The following is a 27,002-nucleotide window of genomic DNA, read 5'->3' on the forward strand; positions in this document are numbered from 1 at the left end:
AAAGAAAGGGAGGGAGGGAGGGAGGAAGGAAGGAAGGAAGGAAGGAAGAGAGAGAGAGAGGGAGGGAGGGAGGGAGGGAGGGAGGAAGGAAGGAAGGAAGGAAGGAAGGAAGGAAGGAAGGAAGGAAGAAGAAAGAAAGAAAGAAAGAAAGAAAGGGAGGGAGGGAGGGAGGGAGGGAGGGAGGGAGGAAGGAAGGAAGAAGGAAGGAAGGAAGGAAGGAAGGAAGGAAGGAAGAAAGAAAGAAAGAAAGAAAGAAAGAAAGAAAGAAAGAAAGAAAGAAAGAAAGAAAGAAAGAAAGAAAGGAAGGAAGGAAGGAAGGAAGGAAGGAAGAAAGGTGATAGATAGTAGATATAGATTAAATGCAAGGCATAGTTAGTTAGGTGGCACAGTGGATAGAGCGCCTGAACTGAAGTTAAGGAAGACCACAGTTCCTGATACAAAATCTGCCTTTGAACACTTGCAAACTATATGAACCTGCACAAGTCACTTAACCCTATTTGCTTTAGCTTCCTCATACCTAAAATGAACTGGAGAAAGAAATGGCAAATCACTCCAGTGAAACCCCAAAGAAAACCCCAAATGGTGTCAGGAGGAATCAGACACACAAGAAAATGACTGAACAACAACAAATACAGAGTAAATTTAGTGGTGGAATTCATTAGCAGCTCAGATATAAAGAAGTTTCATTTAGGACATGACATTTGAGTCAGGCCTGGAAGGAAACAAGGGATTCCAAGAGGTCAAAGTGTGAAGGGCATGCATTCTAAACATTAGACACAACCAATACATGGGTGTAGAGAATGGAGTTAGAGTTTGAGGAACAAGAAGAATCTCAGGTAAGCCCAGACTACAGAATAGTTAAAAGGGAGTAATGTATAATAAACCTAGACATGTAACTTGGAGCCAGTTATTAAGAAACATAAAAACAGAAACATAAAATAAAATTATTTCACTAAATGAGCCACCTGAATCTTTGCTTAGCTTAAAGGCAATTTCAACACATTCCCCAACTAGCCAACTGAATCACAAAGAATGTCTTCTTGTCAGGCTTATTCTATGAGTCATAAGGTTTCTTAAAAATTTCATTCATATAAAAATTTTTATCCATCTGATACAACTCTTATGCCATACACTTTATAGGACTAAGAAGAAAGTGATTTCTTCGCTGAACTTGACAGTCATCTTTAGTCATATTTGGTCTTCAGGAGCCATGGCAGTTTATTGACCATGGGAGTGAAATTGTATATGCAGTAACTGAATTTCCACCATTCAGTTCTTTTGAGCTAATGTCAGGTGAAGCCTTTAAATTGCCAATGTCATTCATGAGTTCATGCTATTAATAAGCATTTATTAAGCAGATCTGTGGATAATGCACTGTTTTAAGTAATGAAGATAGGAAAAAAAATCAGAGACATATGTTTTCCAACTTCACTGACATTGCAACCTAGCAGAGAAAGAAGAAGAGTCTTAGAGACTGTCTAAGCCAAATTATTTTCAGGTGAAGAAACCAAGGTCAGGAGAGTTTAGGTCACAACTCAAGGTCATGCAATTTCATAGAGTCATTAGATCATAGAATAATGTAGACCCAGAAGAGACCCAGAGGCTATCTAGTCTATCCCATTAGTTTTACAGATGAGGAAACTGAGACCAATTATGTGATCAAGAAGTTAAGAGGGATCCCAGAATACTTTTAATTCCAGCATATGGCCCTCTTTTTAATAATCTGTTATTTTTCAGTCATCTCTGACTCTTAGTGACCTCATTTAATAATCTAGGTGGCACAGTAGATAGAGCATTGGGCCTAAAGTCAGGAAGACTTCTTCCTGAGTTTAATTGCAACTTAAGAGTAGCCTTCTCTCCCTGTGGACAAATCACTTCACCCTGCTCACCTTACTTTCCTCGTCTGTATAATGAACTAGCGAAGGAAATGACAAATCATTCTAGTATCTTTACCAAGAAAAGTCCAAATGGGGTCACAAAGAGTTGGACATGACTGAAAAATCTGAACAACAATACAATTAACAATGTGGGGGAAAAATTAAGTAAAACTTGTAAAAGAACAGCTGGGTGCTAGACTACTGGGTCTAGAGTTGGAGGACCTGGCTTCTAATCTCATGTTTAATGCTTAACCCAGTGGAACCTCAGTTTTCTTCTCCATAAAAAATAAAGGGCTCAAGCTAGAAGACTTCTGAGTTCTTCCTAGCTCTAACTTAATGTTATTAAAATGATATAAAAAGTTAGATTAAATGGTTTGAACAGAGTTGAAAAACTAACAATCCCCAGGAAATAAAGACAACATTCACCTTCTCCGTATGATGAAAGCCAGTCTCATGAGATAGGGAACTCTTCCTTTGGCTATACTAAGGTATGGAGAAATGGGAAAAGGGGAATCTGCCTGTTTCACTCATTATTTTGATTTCCACAAGTTCTTCCTGGATAAGCCACCTCCTATTTTTTCTATACCTCCTTGGACTCCAAGGAAGTTGTATCACATCTGGGAAAGGAAATAACAGCTAGCATTTATTGAACATGTTGAGGTTTACAAAGTACTATCCACATGCTATCATGTTTGATGCTCACAAGAGCCTTCTCTTGCATCGCCAATTTCACCCAGAGGTTGAAAAATAAAGTATTAACATGGCAGTTAGGGAGAATAACAGAAGAATGTGGGAGGGAGGAGGAAGAGGAGTGTGAAAATTGAGAAGACAGAACAGGAAAAATCAAGAGAAAACAATCCATGCTGTCTCTGGAATTCATCAAACAAAAAAGTTTCCCAAACAAAGGTAAGAAGCCTCATTTTTGGAGAGAGACAGAGATAGACAAAAAGAGAAAGAGAAAGATAGACAGACAGACAGAAAGAGAGAATATCTATGATGTCAAGGAAGATACTAGCTATGCACAGAAAATACAATGATGAACTTTTTAAATTTTTATTTATTTATTTGTAGTTTTCAGCAGATACTTCCCCAAGGTTTTGAGTTCCAAATTTTCTCCCCATCTCTCCCTTCCACCCACTCCAAGACAGTATGCATTCTGATTACCCTTTCCCTCAATCCGCCCTCCCCTCTATCACATCCCTCCCTCTCTTATCCCCATTCCCTCTATTTTCTTGTAGAGCAAGATACATTTCCATACCCCATTACCAGTATATCTTGTTTCCCAGTTGCATGTAAAAACAATTTTTAACATTTGTTTTTAAAACTTTGAATTTCAGCTACTCTCCCTTCCTCCCTCCACACCCATCCCCACTAAGAAGGCAAGCAAGTCAATATAGGTTAAACATGTGTAGTTATGCAAAACGTTTCCATAACAGTCATATTGTGAAAGTGACTATATTTCCCTCCATCCTATCCTGCCCCCATTTATTCTATTCCCCTTTAGACCTTATCCTTCTTCAAAAATTACCCCCTCCTCCCATTTACCCTCCCTTCAATCATACTCCACCCCCCACTTATCCACTTTTCCCTTATTTTCCTGTAATGTAACATAGATTTTTTTATACCAAATTGAGTGTGCATGTTATTCCCTCCTTAAGCCAAATGTTATGAGAGTAAGGTACATTCTTTCCCTCTGACCTCCCTCCTTTTCCCCTCCATTGAAAAATCTTTTTCTTGCCTCTTTTATGTGAAGTAATTTGCCCCATTTGATTTCTCTCTTTCTCCTCCCAATATATTCCTCTCTCACCCTTTAATTTTATTTTTTAGATATCATCCCTACCTATTCAACTCACCCTGTTCCCTCTGTCTATATGTATATAATGTCTCCAACTATCCAAATACTGAGAAAAGTCTCAAGAGTTACAAATGTACAAATGTAAACAGTTCAACTTTAGTAAGTCAGTCTCTTATGAATTTTCTTTCCTGTTGACCTTTTCATGATTCTCTTGATTCTTGTGTTTGAAAGTCAAATTTTCTATTCAGCTCCAGGTGTTTCAACAAGAATGCTTGAAAGTCCTCTATTTCATTGAATGATCATTTTCCCCCCTGAAATATTATACTCAGTTTTGCTAGGTAGGTGATTCTTGGTTTTAATCCTAGCTCTTTTGACTTCTGAAATATCATATTTCAAGCCCAGCAATTCCTTAATGTAGAAGCTGCTAGATCTTGTGTTATCCTGATTGTACTTCCACAATACCTGAATTTTTTTTTCTAGTTGCTTGCAATATTTTCTCCTTGGCCTGGGAGCTCTGGAATTTGGCTACAATATTCCTAGGAGTTATACTTTTGGCATCTTTTTCAGGATGTGGTGAGTGAATTCTTTCAATATCAATTTTACCCTCTGGTTTTAAAATATCAGGGAAGTTTGCCTTGATAATTTCTTGAAAGATGATTTCTAGGCTCACTTTTTGATCATGCTTCCAAGTAGTCCAATAATTTTAAAATTCTCTCTCGTGGGTCTATTTTCCAGGTCAGTTATTTTTCCAATGAAACACATCACATTGTCTACTATTTTTTTTCATTCCTTTGGCTTAGTTTTCTAATTTCTTGATTTTTCATAATGTCATTAGCTTCCATCTACTTCCATTCTAACCTTTAAGGAATTATTTTCTTCAGTGACCTTTTATACCTCCTTTTCTATCTAGCCAATTCTGCTTTATAGGGCATTCTTCTTTTCATTGGCTTTTGGGATCTCTTTTGTCATTTGGGTTCATCTATTTTTTTAAAGTGCTATTTCTTGGGGTCTCCGTTAACAAGCAGCTGACTCATTTTTCATGATTTTCTTACATCACTCTCATTTCTCTTTCCAATTTTTGCTCTCCTTCTCTTACTTGATTTTCAGAATTCTTTTTGAGCTCTTCCATGACCTGAGACTAATTAAGATTTTTCTTTGAAGCTTTGGATGTAGGAACTGGGACTTTGCTTTCTTCTGTTTGTATACTTTGGTCACAAAAGTAAGATTGTATAGTCTGATTCTCTTTCCACTTTTTGCTCATTTTCCCAGCTATTTACTTGACTTTTCAACTCTTTGTCAAGGTAGTTCTCTGTTTCCAGTGGGAGTGGGTAGTGTCAGCCACTTGATCCCCCCACAATCTGTGGGCCTAGAGCTCCAGAAACAGTTGCTGCTGCTGCTGCTGCTGCTTCTACCCCTGCTGCTGCTGCCATAAGATTCTCCACTCCCTCTGGCCACCTTGGGGCTGGGCCCCAACCACTCTACTCTCTCAACAAGTCCCACAGGTTTTTTCCACCGACCTTCCAATTTGTCCTCACTGTTTTGGGGATCATGAAGTCTGGAAAACACCACAGGTGCCCAAGATTCAGTCCTCTCAAGGCTTACTCAGGCCCCATCTGTACCAGCGTGGTCCACACTGAACTGTGCTCTGCTCCCAGCATGGCACAATAGGTACTACCTAGTGACCTTCCAGGTTGTCTCCAACTGGAGATTTGCTTCACTCAGTCATTCTGTGGGTTCTGCAGCTACCGAATTTGTTTAGAGTCATTTTTTACAGGTATTTGACTGGGTTTTGGGGGAGAGCCCCACTAAGTCCATGCTGTTACTCCACCATCTTGGTTCCTCTCTCTTTATAATGATGGATTTTGAATAGAAATCCTGCCTCAGACACTTACTAGCTGTGTAATCCTGGACTCTCTCTTAATCACTCTCAGCCTTAATTTTTTTGTTTGTAAAATAGGTAAACAATAGCACCTACTTCACAGGGTTGAGTCTAAAATCACATATATAGAGAGATTTACAAACCTTCAGGTGCTATGTAAATATTAGCTTTTATTATGGTGATGATTAAATTATATTGAGAAGAAATTGGCACTAGTTAAAATTAATTTGGGGTACTAGTTACTAAATGATTGATATTAGCATTATACACAAAAAATGGAGGCTTTGGAAAATTACATGAAAAGGACCCCACAACCCCTCAGAGGTTCTCCCTAAACCATGAGGGAAATGACATAGTCAGTGGAGCTCTGGGAATCCAAACTGCTGCTGGTGCATATGTGGGTTGGGAGAGGATGTTCAGAATCTTATTGCACAAGTCAATATACTGTAGTTAACCTGCATTCATATAGATGGGCATTTCCTGTGCGTTAAGACAAATAAGTGAAGTAGAAAGTAAAGGACAGCTCAAGTAATAAAGCTTATTATAAACATAAAGTTGGATTTGCACTCTGAATTAGATATCTGGATTAGACTATGTATATTTACAATAATTCAATTCTCTGTTTTATTTTACTCACATAAAGTCCCAGCCTTTATTTTGCAACATTCCCTGTTCACTTTTCTTTTGTATTTTATGAAATGCAAAATCCAGGAAGTTTATATAATGTCAATGAATATAGAGGGGGTGGAAGAGGTAAAATTTAATAAAATTCTTCAAGTTTTTCTCTATAACTTAATTAAATCATTATCCAACCAACAACTTGGCCCCCGTCACCTCCTCTAATTTAAAAGAAAAATCCTTTGCCCTCATTTTCTTCTTTGTTATTAGCTTTCCTTTGTCAGTGTACCATGTCACCTCTGTACTTTCCAGCCAAATGGCATGAACGGAGAAACTGCCTGAGAGATGAATTGCCTTTTCTAAAATACGGAGAGATAATCTAGCACCCACATGGACAATCATCTTCATTTTCCTTTTCCTTTTGTTTCAAAATCATAAAATTATATGTTTTGCTAATTGAATAATCTGGATCTATGCTTAACTTAAAAGCATCTTTGTACTAAAGTACCAAATTAGAAAAGTCATTAAGACTGTCTTCGAGCTAAGTTTATTCAACTTATATCACATTCAGTCATTTTTCAGTCATGTCCAATTCTTCATGACCCCATTTGAGGATTTCCTGGCAAAAATACTGGGATGATTTGCCATTTCTTTCCCCAGTTCACTTTACAGATGAGGAAACAGGCAAATAAGGTTCAGTGACTTGCCCAGGGTCACACGGTGGGTGTCTAAAGTCACATTTCAATTCAATAAGAGGAGTATTTCTGACTCCAGGCCTGGTACTATCCTCTGAATCACCTAGCTGGCCATGTATGATAAGGTTCTTCAAATTCTCATTCAACATCATAAAGTTGTATTCATCTTTCACAATTCATATTTTATACAATTTACAAGATCATTCCAAGAAAGAGTGATTTATCCACTGAACTTGATTGTCATCTTAAACCATGTCTAATTCAAAGGCCCTGATTATGTACTCAAATACTTGAACTAGGTACAGAATTATCAAGCATACTTAGAACTTCTCTCAGTTAATCCTCCTGGAATCTTGAAACTCTCTGTGGACTGAAGGCACGGAAGTATGTGTTGGCTTTCACATGCAGACATTTTTCCTCTGCCAAAATCTTTTGTTCTCAAGTCATTTCCTTGAGAGATAATGGGAGAATTTTGAGTCTGTGCCCCTTCAGCTAGTGTCCTAGCTTTATTATAAGAGTAGGAGGTCATGAATAGGTGGGGATAACTGATTAGTGCTTAGCCCTCCCCCTGCTTTTCCTTGAACTCTTTTCCCCCTTTCTTACAGATTTAATCTTATAGCTAAATACCTCAAAGTGATGTTCTTGTGCCTGAGGAAACATTGCTTATTGCTTTAACAGCACTGAGGACACATTACTTATTGCCCTTTATGCTTAACACAGCAGAGAAAATACATTTGCTTATTTATTTGTCCATTGTCAAGCTAGCAAAGACCAATAGAACTCCCTCCAAACCAGAAAATTAGCCTGGTAGGAAAACTTAATTATATTGTATGTGTATATACATATATAAACATATGAGTGTATATATACAAATACATATTTATATATATAAAATGTGTTATAATATATATGTATAGACATACATATATTTACATATAAGGTTATTTACATATAAATTTATTTTTTTGTTTATGAAACAAGAGACAATGCAATATAGTTTATCAAAGAATGGCTATAGAGGCAAGGAGGTCTTAATTCAAGTCTTGAATGTGACACATAGACAATCAAGGCACAACCTCTCAGAATCCCCCTCTGGACAACTTTCTAAAACTCTAACTTATAGATGAGTTATTGTCCTTTTCTGTTTGTGAAAGTTTCTTCCAGACTAGGAGATCCTTAGATATGTATAATCACAGATCTTCAAATTTCACCACCACTCCCATGCACTCCCATTCCCCAAACACACATATAACATCTAAGAGATTTGTTTCTCTTATTTGAAGATTTGAAATTTAAAAAAAGAAAAGAAAAGAGAATAACTGTCTTATTACAGTATCAGGATGTTATTAACCTGAGGAATAGAGTTGTAGGTTTGTGCAAGTAATGAGGAATTTATAGGTTCATAGATTTAAAGCTAGAATGGACCTCTGAGATTATCTGATCTAATTCCTTGATTTTACACATGAGGAAACAAGAAACATGGGAAGGTTACATTGCTCAAGGTTTTAAGGTAGTAAACAAAATGACTACTCCAATCCAGGTCCTTCAATTCCAAATCCAATATTTTTTTTCAATGGACCTTACAGTACTAAGAAAATTTAGTTAGAATTCTAATAAAGCATAAGTTGAAATTCTCTCAGACTGACATCAATGGAACAATCAATAAACATATATTAAGTGCTGATTATGTGCCAGTCAATGTGCTAAGTGCTAGGTCAATAAGACACAGAATCATTATTGGTATTTATTAAGCTAAAGCTGTTTTCTTTGCATTGACCATAATAGAAAACTGAAGTTTCTAATAAAAACCAGATGATGATTAAATATATTAGCATAGTAGCTATTGTTCAGCAGGCAGGTCATGATAATGTTCCTATTTCTCTCTAAAAGAAAAAAAAAGAATAAATTGAAAAAAAGACATTATGGCATGGACAATTTTAAGTAGGTAAAATTACATAATAAAAAAAGTTCTGGACTTGGAGTCTGGAGAGAACTGAGTTTGAATCTTGCCTCTATCCATAGCTATGTAAATATGGAAAAACTGAACATCAGTTTCCTCATCTGTAAAATGGGGATAGTAGCAATAGTACCATTTCCCACAGAGTTGTTGAAAGAATCATATGAAATGACACAGGTAAAGTAAAGCCCTTTGCCAATCTTAAAGCACTATCAGCTGTTACTAAGAACTATCAAAGACCTTTCGTAAAGGTACGGAAGACTTGCTAATTGTGTCAGTGGAGGAACTATCCACGTCATAGAAATGACCAATCTTTGAAGTGTTAATAATTATAACATAGTTATAATGACATCTAACATTTACATAGGTCTAAGTTTTTAAAATCTTTTTTTTCCACAAATATTATTCAGTTTCAGCTATTGAAGCTGAAGGTGGAGCTGTTTAGTATTCTTATTTTGCAAGTGTGGAAACTAAGGTTGAAAGAAATTAAATGACCTCACCAGGGTTACATGAATAGTAAATATGTGAGGCAGGACTGAAACTCAGGTCTTTCTGAAGACCAGTCCTTATCTAGTATACTACTTAGCTGACACAAGAATTAAATTACTTATTTTTGGGTGGAGTTAGAGATCCTCCACAAATTTCTCTAGGGTCCAAAGGACTGTTACTTAATAACCAAATATTGCTTTGGCAGGGGGGGCATAGAAGAAGGCCAGTGAGAGTACCACAGTGGCTTCTCCAAAGTCCCAAATCATAACCACATAGGAATTAAAGTGAAGTCACCAGATCCTGTGAGGAAGAGCTGGGTCCAACTCAAGAAAACCAGTGGTCTTTCAAAGAAGAGAAACTTTAATGAAGTCACGACTGGATGATAGCTTAATGAATCCCAGCCTAGGCTCTGGATGGAATAAGTTTCATTTGGGACACTCTATAAACACTGCTTTCTTTTCAGATCTTTCTCCTAATAAGTAAGTTAACACATTTCTGGCATTTGGATTTGGCACTTCCATTGTCATTTATTTTCTAATTTATTGTTGATGAGTTGTTTCATTTTGCCCCAAGATTTATTTCTGTTTAAATTATCTCAAACCTGATTGGGGCATGCAGATTCCTCAATAATTGTTCCCTCTCAACAGCAGACATGTCCAATTTTGGATGCCCCTACAGTGCCCACATGGTGCTGAAAACACAGTAGACACTGAAAAATATCCATATTGACTTGATAATTACAGCATAATAGTGACCATCTGGATAATCCTATAAAGGAAATTATCAAACCAAAGAGACTATTAGACATAAGGACACAACAGATGGGAAATTAAGCTACCTGAGTCCTAATCCTAATACTCAGAATAACAAGAACCTTTTTTAAAGTGAGAAACTTTCTGTGTATCTTTGTCCCCATCTGTTAAAAAAAATCATAATTACCACCATCTTTTTCTACCTACAAAACAGAAGGTCTTAAGACTAACAACTGGAAGAGGCATCCTTCAGATGAGAAAAGAGTCATAAAGCTGAAGTAACTTGGTGAAAGAGGCAATCAGGCAGATCCTCAGTGACCTAGGAGAAAAATTTGAGAGTTAAAATTTATCCTTGATCATGAATGGTCACATCAATTTCTAATTTAATTCAATGATACTCAGCAAATATATCTAAGTTGATATTACATACAAACACTCAATCCCTTGAGGACATACAAAGATGGGGAAGATACAACCTCTTCACTAAAGGAGCTTACAATTCCATAAGAAATATGGCACATGTGCATACAAAATGTTGTTTAGTCATGTCTGACTCTCTTAAACCCATCTGAAGTTTTTTTGGCAAAGATATTGGAGTAGTTAGTCATTTCTTTTGCCAGCTCATTTTTACAAATGAGAAACTGAAGCAAACAGAGTTGTGACTTGTCTGTGGCATCACATAGCTAGTGAGTCTCTGCAGACAGATTTGAACTCATGAAGATGAGTCCCAGCCCAGTGCCCTACCCACTGTGCCATCTAGCTGCCCCTATCACTCATGTAAGCATTTTTATTTTATCTCTACAATCGTTATTGTAATAAATTTAAATCAACATGATGTCTTCAGAAATTTTTCATATATATAGATATAGATATATATCATGGAGAATAATGAATATGAAATTTTGCAGGGCTGATCAGGAGACTTGATGATCAGTCTGATGACTTTTCCCCAAACAATATGAAATTTAAGAGAAGGAAGCATCTCACATGGAGCTAGGCATGTGCCCTAAGACTTGCTGAGAGAAAGTCTATAATCGCTTGCTGGAAGTATACAGGGAACTGCTTTGGTTGGTCTCTAATGAATAGGACTGACTTAAAAATGATTAGTTATTAAGAGTGGGAAGGGATAGACTATTGTCAGAGGAGAAGCATTACCTTTGGTATATAAGTAGGTAAAATGAACCCATCTTCCTTTTTTTGTACTCTTACCCCCTTAGAATTCTAGAGTAAAATGGGGTAGACTCATGTTCATTCTTATTGGTAAGAGAGGTTATTCTTCCCCAGAGTTGATTTCCCCCTTAACTCTGAGTTACCAGTCATCTTTGAAGCTGACTCAATCACTGGGGACCAATCAGAGATGACCTCTATCTCTTGCCAGCAGGGAGCTAGGGTGCATGCTTCTCATTAAAGAGATAGAGTGCACTTCTAGTTGCATGGAGGGTACCCCCTTCTGACAAAAGTCCATGTCCTATAATCTCATCAAGATGACTGGGAGCACTCCAAGAGGCTTCCTCATTCAAACTGGCTATATTACTAAAAGTAGCTTTATTTAATTTACATCTAAAAAAGAAATGATTACTATAAATCTATGACTGATAGACCCCATAATCAGAATCATGGGTTTATATGTCTATTTGGTACTGTATAAATGTGATTTTTTAAAAAAAAATCAAATCCTTAAACATAAAACAGATGTCCCAGTGTACAATGGGAGAAATGGAGCAGAGACAGAGAAACAGTGAGGCAATCACATTTTCACCTGCTCACGTGCTGCACATGTGTGACTCCCTGGCAGATGGTGTGTTCAAAATCTCTTGGGCAGAAAACAAAACCATGTAAGTCTGCTTTCGCTGATGTCACTCAAAACACATTATGCCAATTCAGTTCAAGTGCCATGAACTCAAGGGAATGAACACTCCTTGTTCCTTAGCAGAAAATGAAATTATATCTCATCTGGGCCCAATATGTTCCCTCTTAAATGAGAATTTTGTGAAATAAACACCTTCAATTCAATGTCATTTTACACCTTTTGAATTTCCCTTAATAATACTGAAAGAAAGGTCCAACATCTTAAATACCCAGTGGAATAAAAGGAAATGGAGGAATCTTATTCAAAGTAATAACAGAGGATGAGAAAATAAATGAAAATGAAGTATTTCCATGACTTTACTATTTTCAAAATATTTTATCAACTAAGGACATTGAAATAAATGCATACACCCTCAGGAAGACAAGGGCAACATACTTTTCTATATTACATGTTACCCCGGTTCTAATATGTTGAAATAGAGTAGCAACTAAAAACAGTGAAAATCAAAAAAAAAAAAAATAGCCATAAACACAAAATGAAACATATAGACAAAGGTTCTTGATCTCATTACTTTTTTCCCTCTGCATAAAACTAGAAACACCTTCAGCATAAAATAAATTTCACAGGTATTTATATATGTGCATGCATGTACACATATATATACAAATATACACATGTATATACACATGTATATGCATATTACACTTATAAATTTCAAAGAAAATATACACAAATATGAACATATATATTATGTAGGAAAGGTAATAAGCATTTAGATAGTTCCTACTACGTGCTAGGCATGGCATAAAATGTTTCATAAATATTATCAAAATTGATGCTCAGAACAATTCTGTGAGGTAAATGCTCTTGTTATCCCTGTTTTACAGTTGAAGAAACTGAGAGAGGCAGCAGTGAAGGGACTTGTCCAAAGTCACCAAGCTAGCATTTATCTCTCTATATAAATATACATACATATGCATGCATACACATATACACATGTATGTGTTGTTTACCTATATTAACATGTATGTTTATGTTCATGTGTGTACAGATATACATGTGTGTCTACATGTGTGTACATATAGGCGCATATAGGTGTATGTGTCTATATGTGCATATATATTTAAGTATTATGTATGCATTATACATTCGAATATGTATGTGTCTATATTTCCATATACACATGTTTATATGCCTACACTTTTACACATGTGATCATGCATACGTGTGGGTGGTATGTATATGTAAATGTACACATAGGTGTGTGTATATTTCATTGTGTATATGTGAATATTTACATTTTCTTATCTGAAATTTTCTTTGATTTGTAGGGGAGTAACTTTACCTAAAGGGATACTCTAACCTGGAGATATTTCTTTTTTTACATATTAAAAATAATAATCATTTTGTCATGTTGTCTCACATTGATTTGTGCATTTTTAGCAAATATTTTGTTTCTTTCTCACAGTCTTGGTAACAGACAGTAGGAGAATACAATTTGTCTCCTATGGATACTCTGGAATTTTCTACTGAAAAATTAACCATTATCATTGCTTCTTTTTTTAGTTGCCATGTTGGTTTTGACAAATAATTTGTTTCCTATCAACTTAGCTACTTATGCTCAGCTTTGAGAGACTTAAGACTGATGCTATGAAAATACAAGATCTACATCCCAAAGGGAAGGGTATGATAGGAGGAAGCAATCTCACATTGCTTGCTTAAATCTTTCCCTTTCAATCATTTTAGCCAATCTAGTAGGTGTAAAATGATATCTTGAGGTTGTTTTAATTCACGTTTCTCTAATCAACAATGATTTAGAGCAATTTTTCATATGTCTATAAATTGTTTAGATTTCTCCATCAGAAAAATTCTTGTTCATATTCTTTGACCATTTGTCAAATGGGGAATGACTCATATTCTTATAGATTTGATGAAGTTATATATTTGAGATATGAAACCTTTATCTGCGAAACTATCTCTATAAATTTTACCCATTTTTTTGCTTTCCCTCCGATCTTGGCTACATTTGTTTATTTGTATAAAACTTTTATAATTTGATGTAATAAAAATTATTTATTTTATGCCTCACTCTGCTGCCTCTTGTTTATTTATAAATTATTTTCCTATCCATAACTAATATGTTCCATGTTCTTCAAATTTTCTTTTAAAATCTCTCTTCATATCCATTTTGGCCTTATCTTGGTAAATACTGTATGATATTGGACTATGCCCAATTTCTCACATAATGCTTTCCAGTTTTCTAGATAATTTTTTACCAAATAATAAATTCCTTTCCCAAAATCTTGTCTTTACATTTGGCAAATGCGACGTCAGTATACGTATTTGCTGCTATAAATTATGGTGTGTTTATGTTGTTCCATTGATCTATCTTTCAAAGGGCCAGGTGAGCCCTTTTCAGAGCTGCTCATCCACCTTTGGTGCCCACTTTCACCCAACACTCAGTCTCTAGGAAAGTACATAGTAGATAGTTAATACTTGTTAAATGAAATATGTTAGGGGCAAAGTCTAAGGTGTGACTGTGATAAAATCCTATGACTGATTAAAAAATAAACAAATCACACTTTGCCTCCAAATGAATATTGCCTTTTCAAGTCTAGTCACTTTGAGAGTGCTTTATAATCGCGAGGCTCAGCAGTATGCTGGTAAATGTTTAACAATCAGCTTTCAGGGGGAAATGTATGCACAGCACACTTTGAAATTCAGTTTGCATTAGTAACATTTTCTCCATCATTTTCTGAACTTGAGTCAATCATGAAAATAATACATCAAGACTTGATTTATGATACTTGCCAATTTCTAAGATGTAAATGCATACGCTGAAAATTTAATGATCTTTCATGAACCCATTCAAGGGGGCTCCAGAAGCCCCTGTACATACACTTATTCTAAATGATGGAGAAGCAATATATCTTCCTTGTAGATTAGACTAGATTTTGCCAAAAGAAAGAAAGAAAGAAAGAAAGAAAGGAAGAAAGAAAGAAAGAAAGAAAGAAAGAAAGAAAGAAAGAAAGAAAGAAAGAAAGAAAGAAAGAAAGAAAGAGGAAGAAAGAAAGAAAGGAAGAAACAAAGAAAGGAAGAAACAAAGAAACAAAGAAAGAAAAAGGAAGGAAGGAAGGAAGGAAGGAAGGAAGGAAGGAAGGAAGGAAGGAAGGAAGGAAGGAAGGAAGGAAGGAAGGAAGGAAGGAAGGAAAAGGAAAAAGAAAAGCACTGATATAGCTTCCTGGTAGCATAAGTTATAAAAATCCTGGCCCACAGGTAAAGCTTTTGGAAGTCAAAATACCTGCATGAAGACAAGGGAAAATAAGTTCAACTGAATCAATACTGTGTTTTTTTCTGAATGACCTTTCCATAATGTTGCTAACTAAAGCATTTCTGTTAAATTTGAGATAGCCTATCATTTTCTCCTTTCCAATCCCAAGCATGAACCAGCATACCATACTGTCATTGTTCATAAGACTGAGAACTGTTTTATAATTGTCCTCAGAAATTATGTCAGATCAATATCTTGAATCATGCTACTTGTATGTCCTTTACAGGGTCACTTGGAGCCAAATCTGGAGATTATTGTGGGTGATTATACTGAATACTTTCGATTTTTTTAAGTGTCACCGTTAAAATAAAGGGTATTGATTATTTTACTTAACTTATCCAAGTCTAGAAGGAATTCTGAAAAAAGAATTCCTTCTAGACTTGGATCAGTTACGTAAGAAATGAATGGTGAGAAATACACAGCAGTCCATAGTTTATGACTTCTCAAAGCGTTCTTACTTTACCCTTTCTTTGCCATGTGTGTCTCTTAAATCCTTTCTAGAGAGCATAGCTCAGTGGAAAGAGCACTAGAATTAAAGCTAGAAGACTTTTGTTAAAGGTTCGATGGTATCTTTTATCCTCTGTGACCTTGCTTGTGATATTGCCTTGATTAACTCACAAATCTATGTTATGGAGCAAATGAGAACTTGTATATTAGGTACTATATAAAAATGCAGGACATTATAATAATAGTTCATTCGTGGTTAAACTTTGCAGAGTATGTGTATATACATTTATTGATATAAACATGTATGTCAATATATTTTTGTGTGTATATATATACTGATATTTATACCAACCCTGTAAGGTAGATGTATGATGGATATGATAATTGAGGCCTTCAAGAGATTAAATAATTTACTCAAGATCGTACACCTGGAAGTAACAGAACTTTAATTCACACTCAGGTCTTCTGAGTCCACTATTCATTCAACTCTAGAATGGAGTCTTTCATCTTTTTTCAGAAAGAATCCTATTGTTTACTCAAATGTTCTATCTACATTCCATCTGTTTTCATTCTTACATTTGGAACAAATTTGTTAATGGAAGTGGACCCATTTAGTAACTGAAGGTAGTTTTGATTTTAAGATAAATCACTTTAACTCTGTTAACCTTGGTTTCCTCATTTGCATATTATAGTGTGTATGTATGTGTGTATATGCATATACATTCATACATACATATGTGTGTTTGTGTACACACACACACACACACATACACACACACACAAAACCTTATTTGGAATTTGGAATGATTATTCCTTGAAGCTTCATGGCATACACACTTCCCCTTGCTTTGCTATGCTTTTGATTTAATGTGTTGTAAGAGGAAACTACTTACTTATTAAATGAATATAATATACTTATTTAAAATAATTAAAAGTCACTATGATATAGTAGATAAAGATTTGTTCTCAAAATCAGGAAAATCTAAGTTGTAGAGAAGGTGTTTACCTGCATTGGGAGAGGGAGTTCCCTCATTGAAGATTTCCCTTTATTAATGAAATCACCATCTCATTCCCTCTCCCCTAGCCTTATTAATTGAAAACATTTTTAGAAAATGTTTCAAAACATTATAAGACACTGGGCAAGCTGTATTTTAGTAAGATTCAAGTCCAAAAGGAAAAGAAGTATGTGAAATAGGGTCTTATCTCTGAGGGAAAAAACTTTATGAGTAGAGCCTTCTAACCACAGCTGGCTTAGCTTGGGATGAACAGAGAAATGGAAATAATGGAAAAATCAACAATCATAGGAAGTGGTTAGAGATCTCTAGGGCAGGATTAGGAGATAGAGCAGGAAGTGTTTATGTACCAAAGGAAGTCTTATGAAGGGCTCTGACATTGATCATGGGGATTTCAATTAGTTTAACATTTATTGGAACATAAATTGTGTGATAATGAAAAAAACATTTCTGAACCTACACAAACACAAGGGACTTCTTTTGGCAGCAACCTGGTCAGTGACCCCTCGGATGCTAAATATGACATCTATATATGATATTGTACAGTTATAAGGCCTCTTCAACTTTTAAAGAATTATTATCCTCTCAGGCTACGTGGAGAGGCATGTGCAGTATTCCCTCAGACTGAATAAAAAGGAGGTTTTGTTTGCTTGTTTTCTCTTCACAAGCTTCATGGGATCACTTCATCATCTCAATTTTTTTTCCCATAATGAGGGGGATTTACAGTATGAAAGTTGATTGCACAATGTGAAATAGTGAAATTGCTCCAAAATTAGCAAATAACACCACAATTCATAATTTTGACCTTGGATCTGACTCAGACTTAGTACAGACAACACCTATTCATGTAGGCAAGGCACTCCAACCCTTCAATTAGACATCTTTTTGGTTGTTGTTCTACATAATACCAAATGAGGATTTAAAAATTTGAAAAGACCAGTTCATTAAGTTAGATGACTGTGTGGTTAGAGTTATGTAGTCTCTTTGGATTTAATTTATCAGTTTAATAATTGTATAAAACCCATCTGTGTTACTGTTATTTTCAAAGGTAGAAGCGATGCTAATAAATTAATATAATAAATTAGCCAAAGTGGTGGAGCAAAATACATGCTGGATTTAGTGACATTAGACAGATTCAAATCCCATTTCAGATACTTATTATCTGCCAGAGGTGTGTTATTTTGCTTCTTACTCTCAATTTTCTTACCTTTAAAAGGGAGATAATATTACATCAACTATGTTTCTCACGAGGTTGCTTTTTTAATATATTATTAATTAAATAATATATTTTATGAACATGTCACAAATTCATTTTAAAGTTGCACTTTTTTTTACCATTGGGTTATTTAGGTTTGTGTCTTCGCTATCTAATATTTTAATATGCTTGTTTTAGAAATGAATGGAAACTTTGCATTTTAAAAAGTATGCATTAGCAGCACTCTATGTAGTTGCCAAAAACTGGAAGTCAAGGGGATGTCCATCAATTGGGGAATAGCTGAATAAATTATGGTATATGAATGTAATGGAGTACTATTGTGCCATAAGAAATGATGAACAAGAAGACTTCAGAGAGGCCTGGAAGGACTTATATGACCTGATGCTGAGTGAAAGGAGCAGAACCAGGAGAACTTTATGCACAGCAACAACCACAGTGTGTGAGAGTTTTTTCTGGTAGACTTAGATTTTTGTAATAACACAAGAACTTCTTACCAAAAAAAAAAAAAATCCCAATGGAGGATCTCAAGGCAAAATGCCTGCCACACTCAGAGAGAGAAATATGGAAGTCACTCACATATTGTAGCAGATCATGTTTGTGTATGTGTATGTGTTTGTGTATCATGTTCTGATTTGTTATACGATTTCTTTCATTTATCTTAGTCTGACTACATAGCATGACTATAGTGAAAATATACTCAATAGGAAAGTATATGTAGAATCTATACAGAATTGTATGCAGTCGTGGGGAGGGAGGGAGGTAGTGGGGGGTGGGTGAGGAGGGATAAGATCGCAATTGTATGGCAGTGATTGTTAAACATTACAAAAAAATAAAATAAAATAAAAAAAATTAAAAAAAAGTATGCATATGTGTAGCATAATTATATAATTCTTCTCTGATACTCAAAACTGTGATAATCACAGAATAAATTTAACTTTAATACTACCAGTATTAAAATGGTAATAATTATATTTACATATGCAGTGTATCTTTATCAATACATTGATGCCATAACATAATTTAAACTTTAATAAATTTTTCACTTTACTAAATTCTGATTTGTATCATAGCTGCAGTTAGTCTGCTCCTTCATGGTATTATCTCCTTCAAAGTCTTTTCTTCACTTGATTTTGCAATTTTTTCAATTTTTATTGTTATCATTTGTTTTTACATTTCCGTATATGTTCCACTCTTTTTTTTTCTCTTTAAGGGCTATGATTTACAACAAAGAATTAAAAGAGGGAAAAAAAAAAACTTTTGCAAAACTAACCAACACATTGACTAAGACATTATATACAAAGAGCTATATATCTATAGTCTAGCCCTCTGTAAAGAAAGAAGGGAAATTCATTCTCAAAACTATTCCAATGCCTTTCATTTAACTTTTTTCACAGTATTCACCTTCATTAGTTTTGCTGTTTTATTCTTTTCACTTATGTTATTGTACTAGTGTGGATTGTTTTAATCTTTCCATTCACTTCTTTGTATTAGCTCATGTGCCTTCTAGTTGTATTTATCATATCCATTGTTTGCAGTACAGTAAAATTCCATTACATTCATTTGTTCAAAGACATTGGAGACCTATGTCTCCTGGAGGACAGAAATTCTCCAATGTGTATATACATTAACATCTAACTCAACTTAATGGAAAGAAAAGAGGTCCCACAGAAGGAGTAAGATTCCATAGATGGTAGAGTTGAAAGGATGACAAGATATGTAGGATAACATATAAGACAAGGAAATTCTTCGAGACATGCTGTAACAGAAGCAAGATATGATCTTGGGCATGAAACTATTGCCACTTTTCATGTCACCAAGACCTCAAGCAACTTGGCAGGAAATACCTGAGATAATATGACAAAGACTGTAGCAAATCTATATGGAAGCCACATGGAACAGATACCGAGTACCTGAAACTCTTCAGCTTTTTGAATGAGGAATGGTGAATCCCCAATTTCTCAACCTTTCTTTCATTTCTGCTTTCTTTCTATCAAGAGGGAAATGAGTTTGTTTTCCAATCTCTATTTTTTAAGTATCTGTCTTAAATACCACTTCCATGTTACTCTAAAATAAAATTGTTAGTCTTTGAATTGACGATCTGTAAATGTATCCTTGAACAGAAGTGGTAGGGGGATAGATAAAAGATGACTCAAAATCAAGAAAGGAAGAGATAATAGAAAAAAATGCAAAATAGCTCATTGCAAAAGCAACTGACCTGGAAAATAGATCCAGGAGACTTAATTTAAGAATAACTGGACTACCTGAAAGTCATGATCATGAGTGCTGAGGAAGGACAAGGTGAAAAGAGATAGAGAGAAAAGTATAAATAGATAAAAATAGGATGGAAGTAAATGCATAGTTCATAATCATAAGTGTGAATGTGAATGGGACAGACTCTCCCCTAACACACAAGTTGATAGTAAAGTGTATTAAAAACCAGAAACTTACAATATATTGTTTACAAGAAACAAATCTGAATCAGAGAGATAGGCACAGAGTAAATGTAAAAGGCTGGAGCAGAATACATTACGTTTCAACTGAAGTAAGGGGAAAAATACAGTGGTAGAATGTTGATCTCAGAACAAGCAAAATGAAAACTAGATCTAATTAAAGAGATAAGGAAGGAAATGCCATCTTACTCAAAGACACAGACAATGAAGTAGCATCAGTCATATATGCACCAAGTGGTACAGCATCTAGATCCTTAGAAAAGTTAAATGAGTTACAGGAAGAAATAGATAGCAAAACTATACTAGTCAGGAACCTCGACCTCCCCTTCTCAAAGCAAGGTAAATCTAGCCACAAAACAAACAAGAAAGAAGTTACAAGATGAATAGAATTTTAGAAAAGTTAGATATGATAGGCTTGTGGAGAAAATTGAATGACGATAGAAAGGAATCTACCTTTCTCTTAAAGTCACATGAATCCTACACAAAAAAATGATCATGTATTAGAGCATTAAAAAAATCGCAATCAAAGGCAGAAAGGCAGAAGTATTAAAAACGTCCTTCTCAGATCATGATGCAATAAAATTACACGAAATAAAGGTCCATGGAAAGAAAGATTAAAAATTAGTTGGAATGTAAATAGTCTAATCCTAAAGAATGAGTGAGTCAAACAACAGATCATAAAAACAATCAATAATTTCATCAAAGAGAATGACAATAATGAGACAACATTCCCAAACTCATGAGATGCAGTCAAAGCAGTATTTGGGGGAAATTTTATGTTTCTAAATACTTACATGAAAAAGATATAGGAAAAGCATATAAATGAATTCATTATGCAATTTTTTTAGAAAGGTAGAAAAAGAACAAAATAAAATCTCCAATTAAACACCAAATTAGAAATTCTGAAAATCAAAAGGGAGATTATTGAAATTGAAAGTAAGAAGACTATTGAACTAATAAATAGAACTAAAAGCTGGATTCATGAAAAAAACATAAAATAGATAAACCTTACATTAGTTTGAGAATAAAAAAGAAAGAAGAAAACCCAATTACCAGTATCAAAAATGAAAAGGATGAATTCCTCACCAATGAAGAGGAAATTAAAGCAATAATTAGGAGCTATTTTGCCCAATTGTGTAGCAATGTATCTGACAATCTAAGTGAAATGGATGAATAGATACAAAAAATATAGTTTTCCCAGATTAACAGAAAAAGGAAATAAAATACTTAAATTTCCCCATTTTAGAAAAAGAAATTGAAAAAGCCATCAATGAACTCCCCCCAAAAAAAATCTCCAAGACCAGATGGATTTACAAGTGAATTCTACCAAACATTTAAAAAGCAATTAATTCTAATACTATATAAAGTATCTGGAAAAATAGGCAAAGAAGGAGTCCTACAAAATTTCCATTATGAAACTAATATGATAATGATACCTAAATCAGGAAGAGGCAAAATGGAGAAAGAAAATCATCAACCAATATCCCTAATAAATATTGATGCAAAATAATTAATAATGCTAACATTATTACATTACATTATTATAACAAAGTGATTACAGCAATTTATCACAACGATAACACACTATGACCAGGTGGGATTTATAACAGGAATGAAGGGCTGGTTCAATATTAGGAAAACTCTGATGATATGATGGTATACTTAGAAAATCCTAGAGAATCAACTAAAACAACTACTTGAAATAATTTCAAACTTGAGCAAAATTACAGGATATAAAATATCCCACATAAATCATCATCATTTCCATATATTACCAACAAAGCCCAGCAGCAAGATATAGGAAGAGACATCCCATTTAAAATAACTGTAGAAATTATAAAATATTTGGGAGTCTACCTGCCAAGACAAACCCAGGAATTACATGAACATAATTACAAGACACTTTTACACAAATAAAGTCTGATCTAAACAATTTGAAAAAAATATTAATTGCTCATGGGTAGGCTAAACTAACATAATAAAAATGAAAATTCTACCTAAATTGATTTACTTATTAATGTCATACCAGTCAAACTACCAAAAAATTTTGTGAAGCTAGGAAAAATGATAACAAAATTCATCAGGAAGAACAAAAAGTCAAGAATATCAAGGAAATTAATTTTTAAAATGCAAAAGCATGATGGCCTGGTCATACCAGATCTAAAATTCTATTATAAAGCAGCAATCATAAAAACTGTTTGGTACTGACTAAGAAATAGAGCTATAGATCAAGGGAATAGATTGGCTACGTAAGACAGGAGCAAATAACTACAGTAATTTATTGAATTTATTGTTTTATAAACCCAAAGACTCCAGTTTCTGGGTTAAGAACTCACTATTTGAAAAAAAAAACTGCCAACGATATGGTCAAAGGACATGAACAGGCAGTTTTCAAATGATAAAATTAAAGCTATCCATAGTAATATGGAAAAAATGCACTAAATCACTATTGATTAGAAAAATGCAGATTAAAATAACTCTGAGATACTACCTCACACCTATTAAATTGGCTAATATGACCAAAACAAAGAAAATGATAAATGTTGGAGAAAATGTGGGAAAATTGGGACACTAATGCATTGTTGGTGAAGTTATAAACTGATCTTAGAGAGTAATTTAGAACTATGCCCAAAGTTTGATAAAACTGTGCATACCCTTTGATTCAGCAATACCATGACTAGGTCTTTATCCCAAATGTATCATAAAAAAGAGGGAAAGGAACTACATGTAAAAAAATTTTATAGCAGACCTTTATGTGATGGCAAAGAATTGAAAATCAAAGGCATATGGGGAATCAACTGGAGAACGAAGTTATTTTTTAGTATATGAATGTAACGGAGTACTATTGTACTATAAGAAAGGATGAGCAGATGGAATTCAGAAAAACCTGGAAAGACTTACATGAACTGATGCTGAGTGAAGTGAGTGGAAATCAGAGAAGATAGTACATAGAACATTCTGAAATGATCAGCTATGCTTGACCTAGTTTTTCTCAGCAATACAATTCAAGAGAGCAGCTAGGGTGGTACAGTGGATAGAGAACCAGTGCAGGAGTCAGAAGGACTTGAGTTCAAATCTCGCCTCAGACACTTGACACTCATTAGCTGTGTGACCTTGGGAAAGTCACTTAACCCCACTTGCCTCATCCTGGATCATCTCCAGTCATCCTGATGAATATCTGGTCATTGGATTCACATGACTCTGAAGGAGAAGTGAGGCTGGTGACTTGCACAGCCCTTCCTCATTCAAAAACAAAGTCAAATGTAAGTCATGTCATCATTTCTCTGATGGCATGGTCTTCTTTGGCAATGAAGGGCAAACACACACACACACACGTACAATGATTCAAGACAATTCCAAAAGACTCATGGCGGAAAATGCTGTCTACATTCAGAGAAAGAACTCTGGAGCCTGAATGCAAATCACAGATTACTATTTTCACTTTTTTTTCTTTTCATGGCTTTTCCCTTTGGTTCTGTTTTTTTCTTTGACAATATAACTAATACGGAAATACGTTTACATGATTGCACATACATAACCAATGTCAGATTGTTTGCTATCTTAGGGAGGGGGATAAAAGAGTAGGCAGGGAGAAAAACTTTGGAATTCAAAATTTTATTTAAAAAAAAATGAAGGTTGGAGAGAATCTTGATATATAATTGGAAAAAAATAAAATGCTATTTCCAAAATAAAATATGCTTATTGTTGACTTTCCTTATGCATTTTCCCTTTCCCATTGTGTATGTTTGTTGGGGTCTTTTTCCCATAATAGATTTGAAAGGAAAACCATTTACATAAGGGGCAGACACTAAAATGTTCCAAAGGGAAAGTAAAATCTGAGAAAGAATGGAACCTCTCACACAAGGCTGGAAGTTAACTCAATAGTATTTAATGTACATAAATGCTAGACATGTAACTTCATTTGTTTATCCACTTCCCAAAGTTTCCAGTTAGCTTCCAGTTCTTTGGTACAAAAAAGAGCATTGCCATAAATATTTGGTGCATATAGAACTTTTTTTGTACATTATTGACATCCTTGAAGAATATGTCTAGCAATAGAATCTCTGGATCAAAGTTACTTTCAGCAAAATTCTAAATTTATGTTGAGAATGATCAGATCCAGTTAAGGTTCCCAAATAGTGAATTACTGTGCCTATCTTTCCACAGTTCCTCGAATAGTGGCTATTATTATCTTTTGGTATCTTGACAAGGTTGTTGTAAGGAAAGCACTTTGAAAATATTAAAACACTGTAGAAATGTGAGCTTTTATTAATAATCTCCATCTCAGGTTTTATGGCTCTATAATACCCCAGTAGTCCAACGGATATGTGAACTCCTCTATATAGGTATTCTCTCCAATGGTGCATATTACACTCCATTCCCTACTTACCTATTCCTTCCAATTCTCATTTCTGCCTTCCCATAAAATCACCACAGAGGATTTGTCCAATATTCCAAAGGACACCCTTATATTCTCTTAATAGTTCATGTATCCCAGTGGAGCACATATGTGGGCTATTGTTTTTTTTCCTCATCTCTCAGTCATACTAAATTAACAACTAAACTTTTTTCCACATCCATACATTTTTAAGAAATTCTTGTTTTTACTGTAAACTTCATGATCGTCAGAAAACACAAACATCTAAAGATACTCCAAAAGGTATTTTATGAGAAATTATAAACTTCTATTATGTTTAGATTGTTATAAGAAATGCATGTAGAGGTATATGTCTATATATGCACATTTATTGAAACGCACAATATATAAATTAACGAGGTAGCAAAAAATGCTTCAGTTGCTTGATGCTCTTTTCTGTATCTTTTTTGCTTCTTTTGAATTTTAGATCAATGTTCTATTGACACTTTTCTTTTATCTGTCACTACCCACAATGATCCTCCTCTTTCTATCATCTATCTAAGTAGAAGTTCCCTTCCTACAAATATGCTGGATCCATTCCTGAGTATATATTTAACCAATGATTTTTTCCAGAACTTTTCTAGCATAATTCCTCACTTCTAATGTGTTATAATCTGTTATAATCTACTTGCATTTATTTCATAAATTACTATTTCTTTGGATAATCCTCACTTTCAGTTGTTTGGAAATTATAATATCCCACATTGTGAAGTCATACATTTTCACTGAAAGAATATTATTGTTAAGAATATGGGCCTTTGTTTCAAGCAAAGACTTGGGGGTCATTAAAAGATCTGTGTAATTTTTAAAAATCACTCATTTTGTCCTGTTCAATATTGTGCCCAGTTCACTATTTACAGTATGTGACAATATTATGTACTCATGGCCTATCTATAGGGGGTATATATCTAATAGAAAAATGGAAATTCATCAAATACTTCTTTTGTCTTACGTGAATAACTAGGTGAAACTTAAGAGATTATGGATCTATAAAAGCAAGCATCCCAACATACACAGGAGGGCCTTTTATCACAGGTTCTTAGATCTGCATTTTTAAAAGGAAAGCAACTTGTAAAGGTCAACAATCGCTTTAATCAAACTTGCATCATTCACTTCATTTGGGGTAAAAGTCAGCATCCTGAACTTTTGAGAAAATACAGAGAAGTAAGACTTAATAGACAGGGCTTCCAGCTGCCTGACATAACCTATACATACATCATAGATCAACAGACTGTCTGACCATTATATACATAGTTATCAGAGAGAGAAGCATCAACATCTTTTCAAAGATTTTCAAAGGCAGGTAGCTCCTTAATGGCTTCCCAAAGTCTCATCTGGCACACAAACCTTCTTCCAAAAACTAAGCCCCAAAGTAAAACCTCACTTCAGAGTACTGATACACTTTTCAGAGCCAGTTGTCTCAACAACTTGAGAATCTGTGCCTCCTTAACAAAAGGTGTGGGACTGCCTACAAATCTCCCATAATCAAACTGATCTTAACGGGAAGGTCCATTAATGGGTGGGAAACATCATTAATCTCATTAGCATTACTAGATCTAACTGTGTAATATTCTTGGATTTGATGTAGTCAGCACAATGTAATTCACAAATAAATGCATTTGTTGGGCCTCATCATATAGAGAGATTTTCTATTAAACTAGGTCTTGGTGCTAGTCCTCTTCCATAACAGTTTAGGAAGACTTGGGGCAAGTATATGTTTTCTGGCTTTATTTTTATTTCAATATTGAAAACATGAGGGTCAAAAAATATTTCCACTCTTACTTCTTTCAAGGTATCCATATGAGTGCAACCTTTTAATGTGAGATACTTTGTTAAAGGAGAGGTTTTAAGGAAGTATTTTATTCTATCAAATCGAATGTGTCATAGTAAACACAGTATTTCTATCTGCTTTACTTTTCAATAAATTGTGATTGTAATATGTGATCTGTTGGATTACAGACTGCAAGCCTTCCTCTTCCCTTCTAGTACTACCACCAAGTATTCCTGCACTGTATACATAGATAATTCTCATAATATTTTGGACAGCAGGGATAATAAACATATAAATTGGTAGTCATTGCCATTCCCTAGACCAGAACTTGTTAAACTTTTTCCACTTGAGACCCCTTTAACTCTTCCTAAATTGTGGGTTACAACCCCATATGGAGTTTAAGAAGCATTGCCTTGAGAACTGATCCTGAATTTTTGCACAGACAAAATCAAGTGTGGAACGAATTGGTGATCCCATTGATAAAG

General features: G+C 34.7%; 1 long non-coding RNA gene across 1 annotated transcript in view; it reads right to left on the minus strand.

Annotated features, from left to right (window-relative positions):
* Positions 1 to 3,404: 3,404 nt before the first annotated feature.
* The window catches only part of LOC140526461 (uncharacterized), a 104,564-nt gene continuing 80,966 nt past the window's right edge, over positions 3,405 to 27,002 (minus strand). The window contains exon 4 of the long non-coding RNA XR_011974382.1: positions 3,405 to 10,381. This is a non-coding gene — a long non-coding RNA (uncharacterized lncRNA). The remainder of the gene's footprint in view (positions 10,382 to 27,002) is intronic.

The sequence above is a fragment of the Notamacropus eugenii genome, chromosome 2 (assembly GCF_028372415.1).
Source record: "Notamacropus eugenii isolate mMacEug1 chromosome 2, mMacEug1.pri_v2, whole genome shotgun sequence".
Lineage (NCBI taxonomy): Eukaryota > Metazoa > Chordata > Mammalia > Diprotodontia > Macropodidae > Notamacropus > Notamacropus eugenii.